The sequence below is a fragment of the Manis pentadactyla genome, chromosome 19 (genome assembly GCF_030020395.1).
Source record: "Manis pentadactyla isolate mManPen7 chromosome 19, mManPen7.hap1, whole genome shotgun sequence".
Lineage (NCBI taxonomy): Eukaryota > Metazoa > Chordata > Mammalia > Pholidota > Manidae > Manis > Manis pentadactyla.
In genome coordinates, this window is record NC_080037.1 from 15500460 (window position 1) to 15514314 (window position 13855).

At 37.2% G+C, this 13855-nt stretch overlaps 1 long non-coding RNA gene across 2 annotated transcripts; it reads right to left on the reverse strand.

Annotated features, from left to right (window-relative positions):
- Window positions 1-342: 342 nt before the first annotated feature.
- LOC118935580 (uncharacterized) lies at window positions 343-1454 on the reverse strand. Of its 2 annotated transcripts, none has more exons than XR_005033909.2 (3): window positions 1241-1454; window positions 816-958; window positions 343-718 (listed from the first exon to the last, which is right to left on the reverse strand). It is a non-coding gene; the product is annotated as an uncharacterized LOC118935580 (long non-coding RNA). The 2 variants fall into 2 exon arrangements; XR_005033908.2 differs by having other exon boundaries at window positions 350-718; window positions 1255-1451.
- Between the last annotated feature and the right edge of the window lie 12401 nt (window positions 1455-13855).

Below are 13855 nucleotides of genomic sequence, written 5' to 3' on the forward strand. Positions count from 1 at the left end.
GAGGGAAAGCTGAGAATGTCCACGGGACAGTGTGGGGTGCTTGCTTCTAATAATAATATCATTTCAAGAAAGCCAGAAAAAGTACATACCTTCACTTGCAAAAGTGTGGATTATTTATTTTTCTTAACAAAAAATGTGAAGTGCATCCATGTTCAACTTTAGCTGAAAAACAGTTCAACAGCAAAGTTTTACCCAGACTAGGTAAACATCAAAAGGGCTTGTTATATCTTAACATAGACTATAAGAATGTATATCCCTTTCTGGAGAGCATAGACATAAAGTTTAAAATAAAAACAAATTTAGAGCATTAAAAGATGAATAATAATCTTCTTTCATTAAATCGGTTATTTCTTTAAAAGAAAAAAAAAGAGTAGATTCACATATGCTATATAGATTTAAATCTTCCTCTTCCCCACAAAAAGGTATCCTATTTATGTAAGTTTTTTACATTGTGCAGGTGGAGTTGATAGGCAAAAAAATATGTTTCATGGTTATTAAAATCACCACATATACTAATAATTTTCCTCTCTTACCCTTCTCATAAGAGAATAGTTCTGTTCAGTCATATAGTTAACATCTGGAAGCCACTTGGGGTAATAGCTTCCACCAATTTATTTCTTATTCAGAGACGATATGCTGGAATGGAAGTAGAGAAGGCAGATTCCATATATCCTTTGATAACACATACATAGACTCAAATCTCACCATTGTCTTTAAGCTATTCAGTAGACAAGTGAAAATATTAAACTATCAGTATGTTCTTTGTCTTATAACAAATTTCCAGAAAACATGAAAATGCACTGCAAATGAAATACCTTGATTATTTCAGTTCACAGAGGACATGATTTGCATTTTTGACCTGTGCCCCTGGCCATAAACACAAGGTACATGCATTTTTTCCAAGTTGTATAAAGCATCAGCTTTCCCTTATAACATCATTAAGAGGACTTGTTCATTTCTGAGAAAGGGAAAAAAAAAGAAAAAGAAAAATAGAATGTGATATTAAAAGTTCAGCCATATTCTCTAATCAACAGCAGCCATTTCTTAACTATGTTCCACAGATCTCTAAAGCATTTCTAATAGGGTCGATTCAGGAAACTTCTCTAGGGATTTCATTTAAAATATTCATATGGGCATTTAAAAAAAAAGCACACAAATAGTATAAAGAACCAAGGTGCTTTTTTTTTTTTTTTTCCTTTTTAACAGGGGTCTATATCACAAGTTAGAAAAAAAAAAAAACCTGGCTGTTCTTACATTGAAAGGTTCTACTGATCAGGGCGATCATTTTGGAATCTGAAGCTTAAAATGAAGCCCTTTGAAGAGAGATCTTTAATTTGTGGCTGTGGCTATTGTTCTCAGAGGTAGTCCTTGTTTATAATTATTGCCTTTTTTGACCAATGTTTGACTAAGTACTTTCCTCCGAAGAGGTCACATTCCACATTACTGCATTCCCAAGTTATTCTGCTGAAGTTTCTTGCCCACCTCCCGTGTTATTTAAAGAAGTACTTTATTGCCTCCCTAAGAGTGCTTCTGTCAGGCCTTGCTGTTTGCAGTTGATTCACTGAAGCTTACTAAGCCTTTTGGTGATTTGGTGCCTAGCTGGTGAAGCTGTATGGGGATGGCCATCATTTTAATTCAAGTGGATGAAAAAAAATCCCATTGTAAATGATACAAAGTCAGTGATTACTCACATATCCAGATCTCTCATGGCAATGTAAATTTGTCCAGTATTCACGACTTCCTAAATGTGAACAGTCTCTTAAAAAAATTACAATAATCCTCTCTTCCATAGTGAAATCAGTAATCAGTTTAGCTTTTCAAATGTAGAAATGTAGTAAACTGCCTTCACATTGTTAGTCATCCTAAATGTTCAACTGGATACCAAAAATCTAGTAACTATTACCTGAGGATTGATAATAGGAACTTTTCATTAAACTTAACTGAGTTAATTAAAATGTTAATAGCACTGGTAGATTGCGAGCTGTATCCTGACACTCCAACAAAGAAAATTGGCAAGTCTGTATTCTTAAAGGACTTAGGTTCCGTTTCTGTAGCTCAGAGTATAGCAGCAAGGTGATGAGAAAAAAAAAGATACATTTTAAAACTATCTGCTTAATAGTTGAGTCTAGTACAATTAACTAAAATCCTTCTTGTTTCTATCATTTTTGTGTATGTAATGGTAAACTAAGTAGCAACTCAGTAGTAGTAACACTGAGAGTAATGATAATGACAGGGAATAGATTTGTTCCTGGAAATCATCTACCATTTGCAGAATTTGCATTTGTTTGTGGGGAACATACTACAGTGAAGTTTTTTATTAAATTATGGAACTTAAACATGGTAGTATGACTCAGCTCATGTAAGTGTAGTATTCAATTGTGTCCTATAAAATAACTTCAAATACTTTTGGGGATTTGAAAAAGCTTACCTTTCAGTGGCTTCTTCATGTAATTCCACATTTTAAAGCCTGTAATCAAGATTCTCTTATTTCATCCTATGATTTGTTAATTGGTACATGATTTAGACCACTCAAATGGTAGTTCTTCTGAAAGTTAGACATGTTTTTAGTTTTCTCAATTAGTACTTATATTTTTGTCTATACTTACTATTGTAGTAAGTATTATCTTATACTATGAGTACTTGATTATATATTGGTTGTGTCCATTGCAGACATTTATTCAACCAAATGATAGAGTGTCCATAATGCCCTATGCTTAATACTGTTGGTAAATGAAACATATATCAGACTTTGGTCCTACCCTTAATGAATTTACATTCAGTAGGGAGGCAAGAGGTGTACATATCTACAATATAAGGTAAATACTAATAACTCCTATAGGAAGGTTATACAGTTTTAACATGTTCAGAGGAGAGAGAATTTTTTCTAGCTATGGAAAGTGAGGCATATGTAGAATAAACAATCACAGTTATCCAAATATTATAATTGGTAATTCCCAGGCACTGGACTGTCACAACACTTAGAAGCCTTAGGATAGGGCCTTGAGCTGTGCTGTCTTCTTTTCACTGAAGTTCAACACTGAAGGAATATACCCTGACCGTGTACCCTCTTAACTCTCTTTTCTTCCTTACCTTGTTGTCTTGGCTCCATCAGGTTGATTTCTAGCCCCTAAATATAGGTTTTTTTTTCTCATGATACATTTGGGATATCTTGCCATGATGGTATAGTTCTCATGATTTAGTAAGCCTATGCGACTTGGACATGGTAAACTTGCAGTAGATGTTTGCTGATTGAGTGTTGAATGAATGGCTAGTGAGAGAGAGAGAGCATAAACGAATGGCCGTCAGCTAGGAAACAAACCAGGCTGAGAAAAACAGCTGTATCCATCATGCTTATATTATTTAACGTAAATTACACAAGAGCCCTTAGCATCCCTCTTTGAACTGTCTGATAGTTACTCAAAAATATTTGTTCAACATAATGTTCCTCAAAGTCCTCAGCTGTGCATTCATAGTGTACAGCATTTATATTGTTTGGGAACGTTCAGTCCCCTTATAAAAGGGATAATCCTGTTTCACTACTGGATAAATAGATCTTTATGCAGTGTTCCCAACAGCTTTCCTAGAAATGACTCCTTTGAGGTTCAAAAAGGAACAAAAAGTGATTCGATTTTATAAATGTTATGCCACTTCGTGGTACATACAGTATTCAATAAAAGAAAAACCCACAAGACAATTCTGTTTGCCCCATGGGTCTAATACTCTAAAGTCTCATTCTTACAGCATCTATGTTTTGGCATTTGTTTGTCAAACATGGGGTGGAGGTGAAAGTATTATTTTTGCCAGTTTATGTGATGCCATAAAGCAGCATTTTTCATTTTTCAACACTTATTAGCTCAGCTCCCCAGCTGTGTAGCACCACGCCCTGGTGTGAAATTGAGAGGGGGAACTCTGACAAGTTTATATTGGCTTAAATTTATAGCTTTTGTTTTGGGTGGGGGAAGGGTTTTTTTTTTAAGGACATTATAATCATGTGATTTTGTAATCACAAAACCTCTGTAACACAGAATACTAACTTATGAGAATGATTATCAGTATATCATGTTTGGCTCCCCTAAACAAATATTAACGACTGTGTAATTAGAGGAAAAATGAAGCAGGAAGTTAATTAATTAGTTAAGGAAGTTATTGACCCAGTTAATCTAAGTATTTTTATATCCTGAAAAATATATATAGCCCAGTGTCTTGCATGCCAAATATGCTCAAAATTGTAAGCCAATAGAGAAAAATGCAAACTCAAACTCTATTAAATAGTTGGATTTTAGTGTTGTTATTCACATAATCACTTCAAATCTTTAGTTCCCTTGTTTTCTGCAGAGCAATTTCAGAAAGACAAAATTAAACTGATTTCACAGAAGGTTTGGTATGGCCAGCAGGAAATGGGTTAAAGCGATTACTGTATCATGATGTAGCACATTAAAATGAAATGATTGACTACAAGCTAAAAGTTTTAAGATAAACAGACTTAATCCTTGGCTTCTTCTTTCCTGCTCTCACACACGCCCCAACACATGACAAACAAGGCGGAGAGTCTTAAAGCATTTTCTAAGATCCATTTTGAAGAGACAAGTACAAGAAAACTCAGATAAAGCTTTTTATATTTATGTTGTGTGGAAGGCTTAAAAATCAACATAAAATCAGGCTTTCAGCCTTCTACTAAGTAATGCTTTACCCTGGAAGGTAGGATGGAAGAGGAGCCTTTACAAATCTTAAACAAGGTTGGAAAAATATGCTCATATTGTCCCAGTCATGGTGGGAAGGGGAACCCACGCATTGTTTGCATATGTAAAGTGTAAAGTAATAATTGTAAATCCTCTAAAATAATCCTGAGAATCCAGGGCCATCTTCAGTTAGGTGAGTTCTTTTAATCCTCAAAATCTTATTCCAATGAAAAGCCAGGACGCTGGACATTTCAGCAGGCATATTGAAAAGTGACATTAATTTTTATGTCAAGTGAAAAGACTATTCTATAGAAATAAGTGAAACATCTTTAAGACAGCTCCCTGAAGCCCAAATTCCATCTTTTAACCATGGCTGTGAGGTTCAAGGGCACTGTGGCAGAAGGCAAATAAGGCTGGTTTGTAGCCACTAACATGGAGAGACCCATTTCGGAGCAGAGAGAACTGCATCTGGAAAGAGGAATAAATGGTTTCACACACAATACCTGGTACTTTGAACCATAGAGGAAAGTAGGAGCCATCTCTCAAATAAAAAAAAAACATGGGGAAACATTTATACACCAGTCTTCTCAACCGGCCTTTATTTGTAGACCATATTTTAGCATGGGGAGACACAAAGGACAGGCTAACTTTTAGAAACAGTCAGAGTTGACTATCTTTTTTTTTTTAAGTAGAAGAGTGACCAGGTCATGTGTGTAACAAGCTAGCTCTGGCAACAACGAGAGAACTTTAGGGAAGATGTGTTGGGCAGATTGAAAGAGGGTGTAAGGAGACCTCTACTTTCATTGGAAATCTTTTTGAACAGAACTAGGGGCAGACAAGGCTTACCTGAATTTAAGCTATGATTTTCAAGATGAGGGTGAGGGCAGGTTGGAAAGGTGAAATGGATTAGGCCTTGGTTACCCACTAGATCTGGAGATAAGATATTGGAAATAGTCTAAAATTACTATACTCAAGTGTCCCAGTAAAGCAATCAACAAAGATTAAACAAATACAGAGGAAGGAGCAAGTGTAGAGTGAAGACAAGTTCAGCTTTTCACAGGTTGAGGTGCCGAGAGAATGGTGGTTGCTGGAAATAGTGGTCTAAAGCGTAGATTGGATAGGGAGGTAAGTCTTGGGAATCATTGGCGTGTAGGCATCAGATAAAGCCATAGGAATTGAAGAAGGCATTTTGACAGAAAATAGCAGTAGGAGGAAAGAAGAACCCAGGAACACTTTTTTTAAAGATGCAGGTTTAAAGGCTAGCCCACGGAAGAGAAAACAATGAAAAATTCCCAGGAGAATCATAAGATAGAAGGAAATATGCTAGAATGTCATGAAAGAGGTGTAGATAATAACCGTGGGAGCCTTATGAAGATGAAAGGAGGCCATTAGATTTGGCAGGTGGGAGGGAAAAGACTAATAAAAGTATTTTTCTTCAGTTTTATAAAGATATAAGCAGCATGCAGAACTATATAAGTTTCACGTGTATAGCATAATGATATATATATTGTGACAATAAGTTTAGTTAACATCCATCATCACATATAGATATGAAAGGCGTTTTATTCTTGTGATGAGAGCTTTTAATATTTACTTACAGCAATTTTTAAATATATCATATAGCAGTGTTCACTATAGTCATCTTGTTGTACATTATGTCCCCAGTACTTATAAATCTTATAACTAGACATTTGTACCTTTTGACCACCTTCATCCAGTTCTCCTATCCCCCAGGCCTCACTTCTGGTAGTCACAAATCTGATCAATATTTTGATGAGGTTTTTTGTTTTTAGGTGCCACGTATAAGTGAGATTACCCCGTATTTGTCTTTCTCTAATTTACGCGTCACTTAGCTTAATACCCTCCAGGTCCATCCATTTTGTCATAAATGGCAGCATCACCTACTTTTATACATCTGAGTAGTATCCCATTGTGTGTGTGTGTGTGTGTGTATGAGAGGGAGAGAGAGCAGATTCAGTACAGTAGTGGGGCTAGAAGTCAGACTGCAATGGCTCAAGTTGGGGATTTAGAGTAAAAAAGTGAACAGAGCAACGGTAGTCTATTCTTTTAAAATGTTTATTTGTAAAACCAAGAAGGAGACAGGGCTGAAAAGAAAGGGGTACTCTTAAATATGGGGGTGAATTGAGCATATTATGAATTTACAAGAGAAGTCAAGGGAAAAGGAGAACTAGAACAAAGACTTGAACAAGAACTCAAAGGAGATGGAAGGGGAAGGGAGCCAATACTTCCAAGACAAGAAAGAAATCCAGGCAAATCTGAATGTGAAGATAGTGAAGATGCGCAAGATTATGCCTTTTAATGGCCATTTTCTAAGAATGGAAGGAACAGAAGAAAAGATTAATGACTTGAGATTTATAAAGGCTTAAAGAAAAAGGAAGCTGAGTAAGAATGGGGAAGAGTTGCTAAGTATCATAAATACATAAGGAAAATTCAAAGGAGCTAGTTACAGTTACCAGATTTGTACCAGTCGTTACTGAACAGGAACAGAAGACATAATCAATTTATTGATCTTGTTTTGGAGATAGCAAGGCAGAAGGTCAAGGTGAGGTGGGCTATGGATCAAACTGATGAAAATGTAGTGCCCTATAACTATGTAGGGAAAGAATCAAATCTAGAAAGGGCAAGTAGACTGGAAACATAAGGAGAGGATAAAGCTTGCAGGTCTCTGATAGAGTCTCTGAGCCGATTTGGTGAGAAAGAGGGAATGAGAGAGTGAGAAAGGTGGAAGGACAGGAAGTTACCTAAAATAAAGACCACTGAGGGTTATTTCAGGGTGGAATGTTATTGTGCATAGTGTAATAGTATGAGAAGGCTCCTTGAGGAGCAGGACTGAGAAGGCTCTTTCACAATTGGTAGAGTTTTAACAGTGGGGGAGAAGGAGGACATTCCATGCCCAAAGTCAAAGAACTGGAGTCAGGCTGAGAGAGGAATCAGGAGGTGCAGGGGAGGGGGAGGTCTAGCTGGAAAGGAAACAGTGTGAACACTGGTCTGTCTGGAACAGTAGCTGTACTGGAGTTTCCAAGAAAACAGATAGATAGATAAATAGATTGATAAACTGAGCTACATTCTAGAGGGTTTTGAAAGCCCATTACCAGATTCATGCTTTGATCTGGTGAACAATTGGGAAGTGTAACAAAATATTCAGCAGTAGAATGCCATGGACAAAAAACTGTTTAAGACACACATACCTGGAGGAAGACAGTGCAAGAGATTCCAGAGGGGAGGTGTCTATGCCCAGACACCTCGAAGGCACAGGTGACAGCAGGTGGGAGGTCTGGAAGCTGGAGCAACAGCATGAATGGAGATGGCTTCCGTTAAGAGATGAAAGGGTTTGATGACAAAGGAGATTCAGGAAACATACAGAAGGAAGCGCTAATGTGGTTCCAAAGTTTTCAGGTGAGAAAACCAGAAAATAATCTTACAACTGAGGGATGTGGGGAAACTGGAAAGGAGGGAAAGTGTCAAGGTGGGGTGAGATGCATGTGTAAGAAGAGGGCTTTTCACCTGAGATCCTTCCCTATGCTTTTTGTTCGTGCTGTGAAAAAATAAATTTCCTACAAAACCAAAGGATTTCAAAAGCTTGTAAACAGAGTTATTATCATGCTATTTTCTTGATTAAAACTGACATGTAACCTGGAGGTCCACTGTTGAGAGATGCCAGTAACAGGCATCCACCTGACATGAAGAAGCCAGAAGTTGGATGGCTCCTTTCATCACTTGAAGCAAAGACTTCTGGTGAACAGGCTGCTAATGATGGCTAGGTTCCAATTAGAAAACCTTTAAGGGAGGATAATATGAAAAGGACTACTTAATCACACCTCAATTTTTTTAGTCACAGCTGCACATGAGTAGCAGACACCATGCTGGGTGCGTTACCTTTGACTGCAAAGCATAAAATTTTTACAGGTTTTTTCCCCTCTAATAAGTTAAAATTTGGAATCTCTTCTATGTTTCATTTGGGTAATAATCCAGGACAAAATAGTCAAAGGTGCACAAACGGACCCAGTTAAAATATGTTTAAAAAAAATCATCTTTGATGGCCCTCCTCATTTAGCTGGTGGAAAATGTGAATTAATGAATATTTTAGATGAACATTACTGTGTGATAGGTTTAAAACTGGGCTAGATAAATCAGTAGTAACCAAGAGTGAAGAAAATATCTCTTGAAATGGTTGTTTGATGGCAGAAATGTGACAGTATTTTATTATATTTTTGGAATTTGCTTTTTTCTAAAATATTTCCTTTGTTTATTTTTGTAGAATGTAACTTTTAAGATCATGCTGTTTTATAATTATGTGGAAGCATGCTACACCAGGGGAAAAAAATCTCTTGACTGTAAGTAGAATTTTGTTCTCATTATTGGACCATCAAATGTGGAAATAAATGTTGCTACCAGTGGTTTGTGTTTCCTGCATGTGAAGTGTGATGAACATATTTTTTTTCCCCTGTAGAGTATGGTTTACAGCATTTTTAATTTAGTGCTATGTCTAGAAATCTCTGCTTCAGTGGATTCTAAAGTCACTGACATGGCTTTTCTAAATCTTTATAGAATAAGCAGTTAGGAGTGGTGTATTCATTCCCTAGGGCTGTCATAGCACATTATCACAAACTGGGTTGCTTAAAAAGACAAAAGTTTATATTCTTTCACAGGTCTGAGAGCCAGAAGTCTGAAATTAAAGTGTCGGCAGAGCCATCCTCCCTCCTAAGGCTTTAGGGACAAATTCTTCCTTGATTCTTCCAGCTTCTGGTGACTCCTGGCAATCCTTGGTGTCACTGGGTTTGCATGGCATTACTCCAGTCTCTGCCTCTGTCTGCACATGGCAGTTTTCCCTATATCTTTGTCTTCACTGTGTTTTTGAGTCTCTGGGCCCAAGGATCCCTCTCTTTTCTTTTACAAGCACCCCAATCTTTAGATTCCATGTCCATTTTAAATGATGATTTTATCTCAAAGTCTTTCACTAATTACATCGTAATAATGATCCTATTTCCACATAAAGTAACATTCTGAAGTTCTGGATAGACAGGGATTTGGGGAGGACCATATTGAACCAACTACAAGTGGTAATAATAATGTCTCAGGCTTGCATTATTCAGTGTCTTGAGAGTCGTCAGCCAGACCAGCTGTGGAGGGAAGGGCCTGCTGGGATGAGCGGCCAAAAACGTGGAGGCCTCGGGATATAGCACAGGAAGTAATCTGGCAGGGGAGCCATCCCCTGGGTCTTGCAAGTTCCATGGTAGAATTATTGAATGGACCCGCATCAGGATCCTGGACCTTGCACAAGTTTTCCAAGGTCTTCTGACTCTTCTCTACGTGGGGACATCATCAGCAAGTTCTGTTTTGATATCTAAACCTAATTCACCACATAACAGACTTGAATAAAGAAGGAGTAAAATAGGGCAAACCAGTTTAGCCATTTACTAAGGCTGTCGTTTGCTTCTTAACACATATTTGCTAACAGCCTCTTAGACCTGTGTAAAATGTGTTTCTTCTCTGAGCCTCACAGGTACTGGTGAGGTAGGTGGGTAAAGTGAGATTCAGAGACTTGGGAGAAAACACGTTGCTCATCAGTGCCTTCAGTAAGTGTTTTGTGAGCCTGTGTTTGGTTCCAGCTTCTTGCTAAGAGGTCTCTAAATGAGAAACAGAGTCAAGGTGTACTGACCACTGGTCTAGTGCTGTTCATTTATAGTATACCTTATGCAACAGTGGTTATGAAGTGGGCTTTCTGGCGCCAGATTCTCAGTTCCTCCATTACCTCTCTGAGCCTTGGATATTTCACATGTAGAATGGGAATAATAATAGAAATTTCTTAATAGGTCTGTGGTTAAGATTAAATCATTTTGTACAAGTGGAGTATTTAGAACAGTGCCTGGCACATAGCAAATGTTTAATAATGTTCAATTATTATTACTTCTATACATAATGTACTTAAGTTAACAAGGGTATATATAAAACTTAACCTCAGGGAGATTATCATTTTTAATACTAACATACTTGCAAGGTGCTGACAATTTGCAAGAATCCTCATAGGATCTGTTTAAACCCCTTCAATTTATTCAACATGGTAACAGGCTAGAAAAATAGACTTGAGAGAAGTTAGGTGACTTGTTTAGGTACACAAAGTTAATGGCGGAGTTGCATACCCAAATCTAGGTCATTGGAACACACCTTATGTATTACAAGAGAGGGAAAAACTGTGGTGGATATGCAGTAACTCTATCCCAGGCTTCAGTGATATGGAAAATTAGACTGGAAAACATCCTGTGCAGTGGAAAATATGCTGATTTCAAGCTCATAAAACTTGCATTTCAGCCTTTTCTCTGCCACTTGAGCTAGAAAATGATGTCCATGCTTTTGTGAAATATACTGACTATTAATGAGATGAATCCTCATTCCTCAAATCCATGTGATGTATTTCAAATGGTAGAGCTCTGAGCTGTAACATGCAAATCCTTCTTCATCTGCTGAGTTTGTATTTCCTGGAAAACTACAGAGCCTGGCAAACGTGTTTGCCTAATGTGTTGATTGCCATGTGTCTGGGAGATGTTTCCATGCACTATTGCTGATGTAATGGAATGGGGCTTTTAAATGTTGATACTTTGAAAATGTAATATGATTGGACTTGGACAGGTGCCTGAAGGAGACCACCCATCATATTTATTGCTGCCAAACAGGTCAGACAAATTCAGTTGAAGGGCTTTGCACTTTCTTGGTAATGAATAATTCACATTTCATTTAAATGCATGCTGAGTTACACTGAAATATTCCCCTTTATCAATTTTGTGTTTAGGATTTGCTTTAAAAAAAATCATCCTACCTTGTTGAGTAAAAGGAATCCAATATGTTCTTTTTTTTTTTTTTTAAACTTTACCAGGGTACTTTAATCAAGTGTTCAAGGTCATCCCTCAGAAGAATGGTCTACTTTATATCCTTTCCTGTGTTTGTTCATCAGATCTAGTGACCTAAATCTGTCTTATTCTCATTACATCTTGCCCTGTTAGATACTCTTCCATGTGACTTGCAGGAAATTCTCCCACTGGAGACGAGTGTTATGCCTGGCATATAACAGGCATTCCAAAAATGCTCGATGACTTGAACTGTGTGCCCATCTCAATATCACAGATAATTCTGGGTCTTAGTCCCGTTCTAAACTGACCTATTCTCTGGAAAACTGAGATCAAAGTTCCTTATATCTTATTAAGAGCAAGCAGAGCTTCGGGAAGCTGCCTCATAAGGACATATTTAACATTATATCCCTTTTGTTGTTGACAACTGGGTGTGACAACTAGAGCTGTCAATTAATCTGAAAAAAAAAAGTAAATGGATTTCAGCCCTTCCTGTTCTCAGAGAGGACTGAAATGTGAAGTGCCTGTCAGCATCTATTCTGACTGTATAATTACCCTAAACCTAAGGGAGTAATTCTCAAGCCCCAGGAAATTACATTCTCTACCCTGCTACTTCAGGCTGGTGAGAATGAGTTGGTCTGGAGTCTCTATTTCTGTATTCCTTTTATTGTGATACATATAACCTGGTTCAGCATCAAAGCATATAAGAAATTCCTTGCTCCTGCTTTCTAGTATGCCTACAGTGAAGAATATATTAATTTATGTTTCCCTAAAATTACATTTTTATTTATGCTCGATATAGAATCTTCATTCCACTTCAGTATGTATTTCTTTGTCTAAACTTGCCTGTAAGACTTAGGCTTCCCCCCACACTGAGGACCCCAGTTTCCTGGGTGGCAGCTCATACAAATTAATTTAGAGCCACCAACTCCAAGAGTGACACTTGTTGCGGAGGTGTAGTGGGCGTGAGAGCAGCTACGCAACTGTTTTTCAGGAAAATGCTATGAAATCATATCTTCACAATGCCTTTTAAGACTCACAGCCACAGAAGCACATCAATCATGATTTTTTGCTTAGAAGGATTCCTTTTGTGGCAGCACAATAATTTCATTCTTCCTTGAAATCCCTAGGACGTTGTTCTTTACCACCTTCTCTACCAAGCAGTTTAGCCTGGTGGTTAAGCGTGTGACCTTTAGAACCAAATTGCCTGGGTTTGAACCAGGCTCTACCATTTACTAATTGTGTGGCCGTGGGTAAGTTACCTATTCTTTTCTCTGCCTCAGTTTTCTTATCTGTAAGATGGACCTAATAACAGTACCTAATGAATAGGGCTTAATATGAAGACTAAATAAATAAACCTATGTAAGTCTCCTGGTGGGCTTATTAATATATGAGAAGTTCTATAGGTTTGGAGTGGAGCCCAATAAAGTTGCATTTAAACAGTCTCAAAAGAGTGAATGATACAGATGGTCCACAGATTATATTTTGGGAAAGCTCTTCTGCATTTGGTAAGGTATTGCTCTCCTCTTGCACATTCATTCATTTATCCAATGTATATTTTGATCACCTGCTCTGAGCAAAATATCATGCTTGGAGTTAATTCTTCTAAAATGAATTAAACACTGTTTTTGCTTTTTAAGAAGTCAAAAATATAGTAAGGAAGGTGTATCACAAAAACTCTTAATTTTCAAAGAAAATACGTGAGATATACCCCATATTATTTGTAGCTATGCACAGTAGAGTGTAGAATTTGATCGATTGGGTAAAGATAAGATCTGACTGTGAACTCAGAAGAGATACAGCCAAGAATATTAAGAAAATGAATCATAAAATTTTAAGAAAATGGGCCTTGAATAAACCATAACATCCAAAAAGTTCTCTGTAGCAGAAATGTAAGGATGTAATTGAGGATTTAGGAGAATACTTATCAAAGCTGGTTCTAAATTACCTTAAGTATTTTCTTTCTTCCTCTTTAAGAGTTGAACATTTATTTGTTCCCAGTTTATGACCATTAAGAACTTTCCCTCCTCTGTGTGCATAAACTATGGCCTTAAACTCACCACCAGGAAAATCCTAAGGAAACACTGTTGTATGCAACATGTAGCCTTCTAGCACAGGAGAAGGAAGCTGTTCCTGGTGCCTTTTTATAAAGATTAAATAGAATACATTTAAAAGTTTCCTTCCATGATTAGACTCCCAGCTCTTTGATGACAATCTTTAATGTCATACTTCAGTTGCAAATCACCATAAATTTCAAGTTACTGTATTTTTTTTTTCTGTTCTCTAACCTTTGCTCTCCCCTCCCTGCCCTCA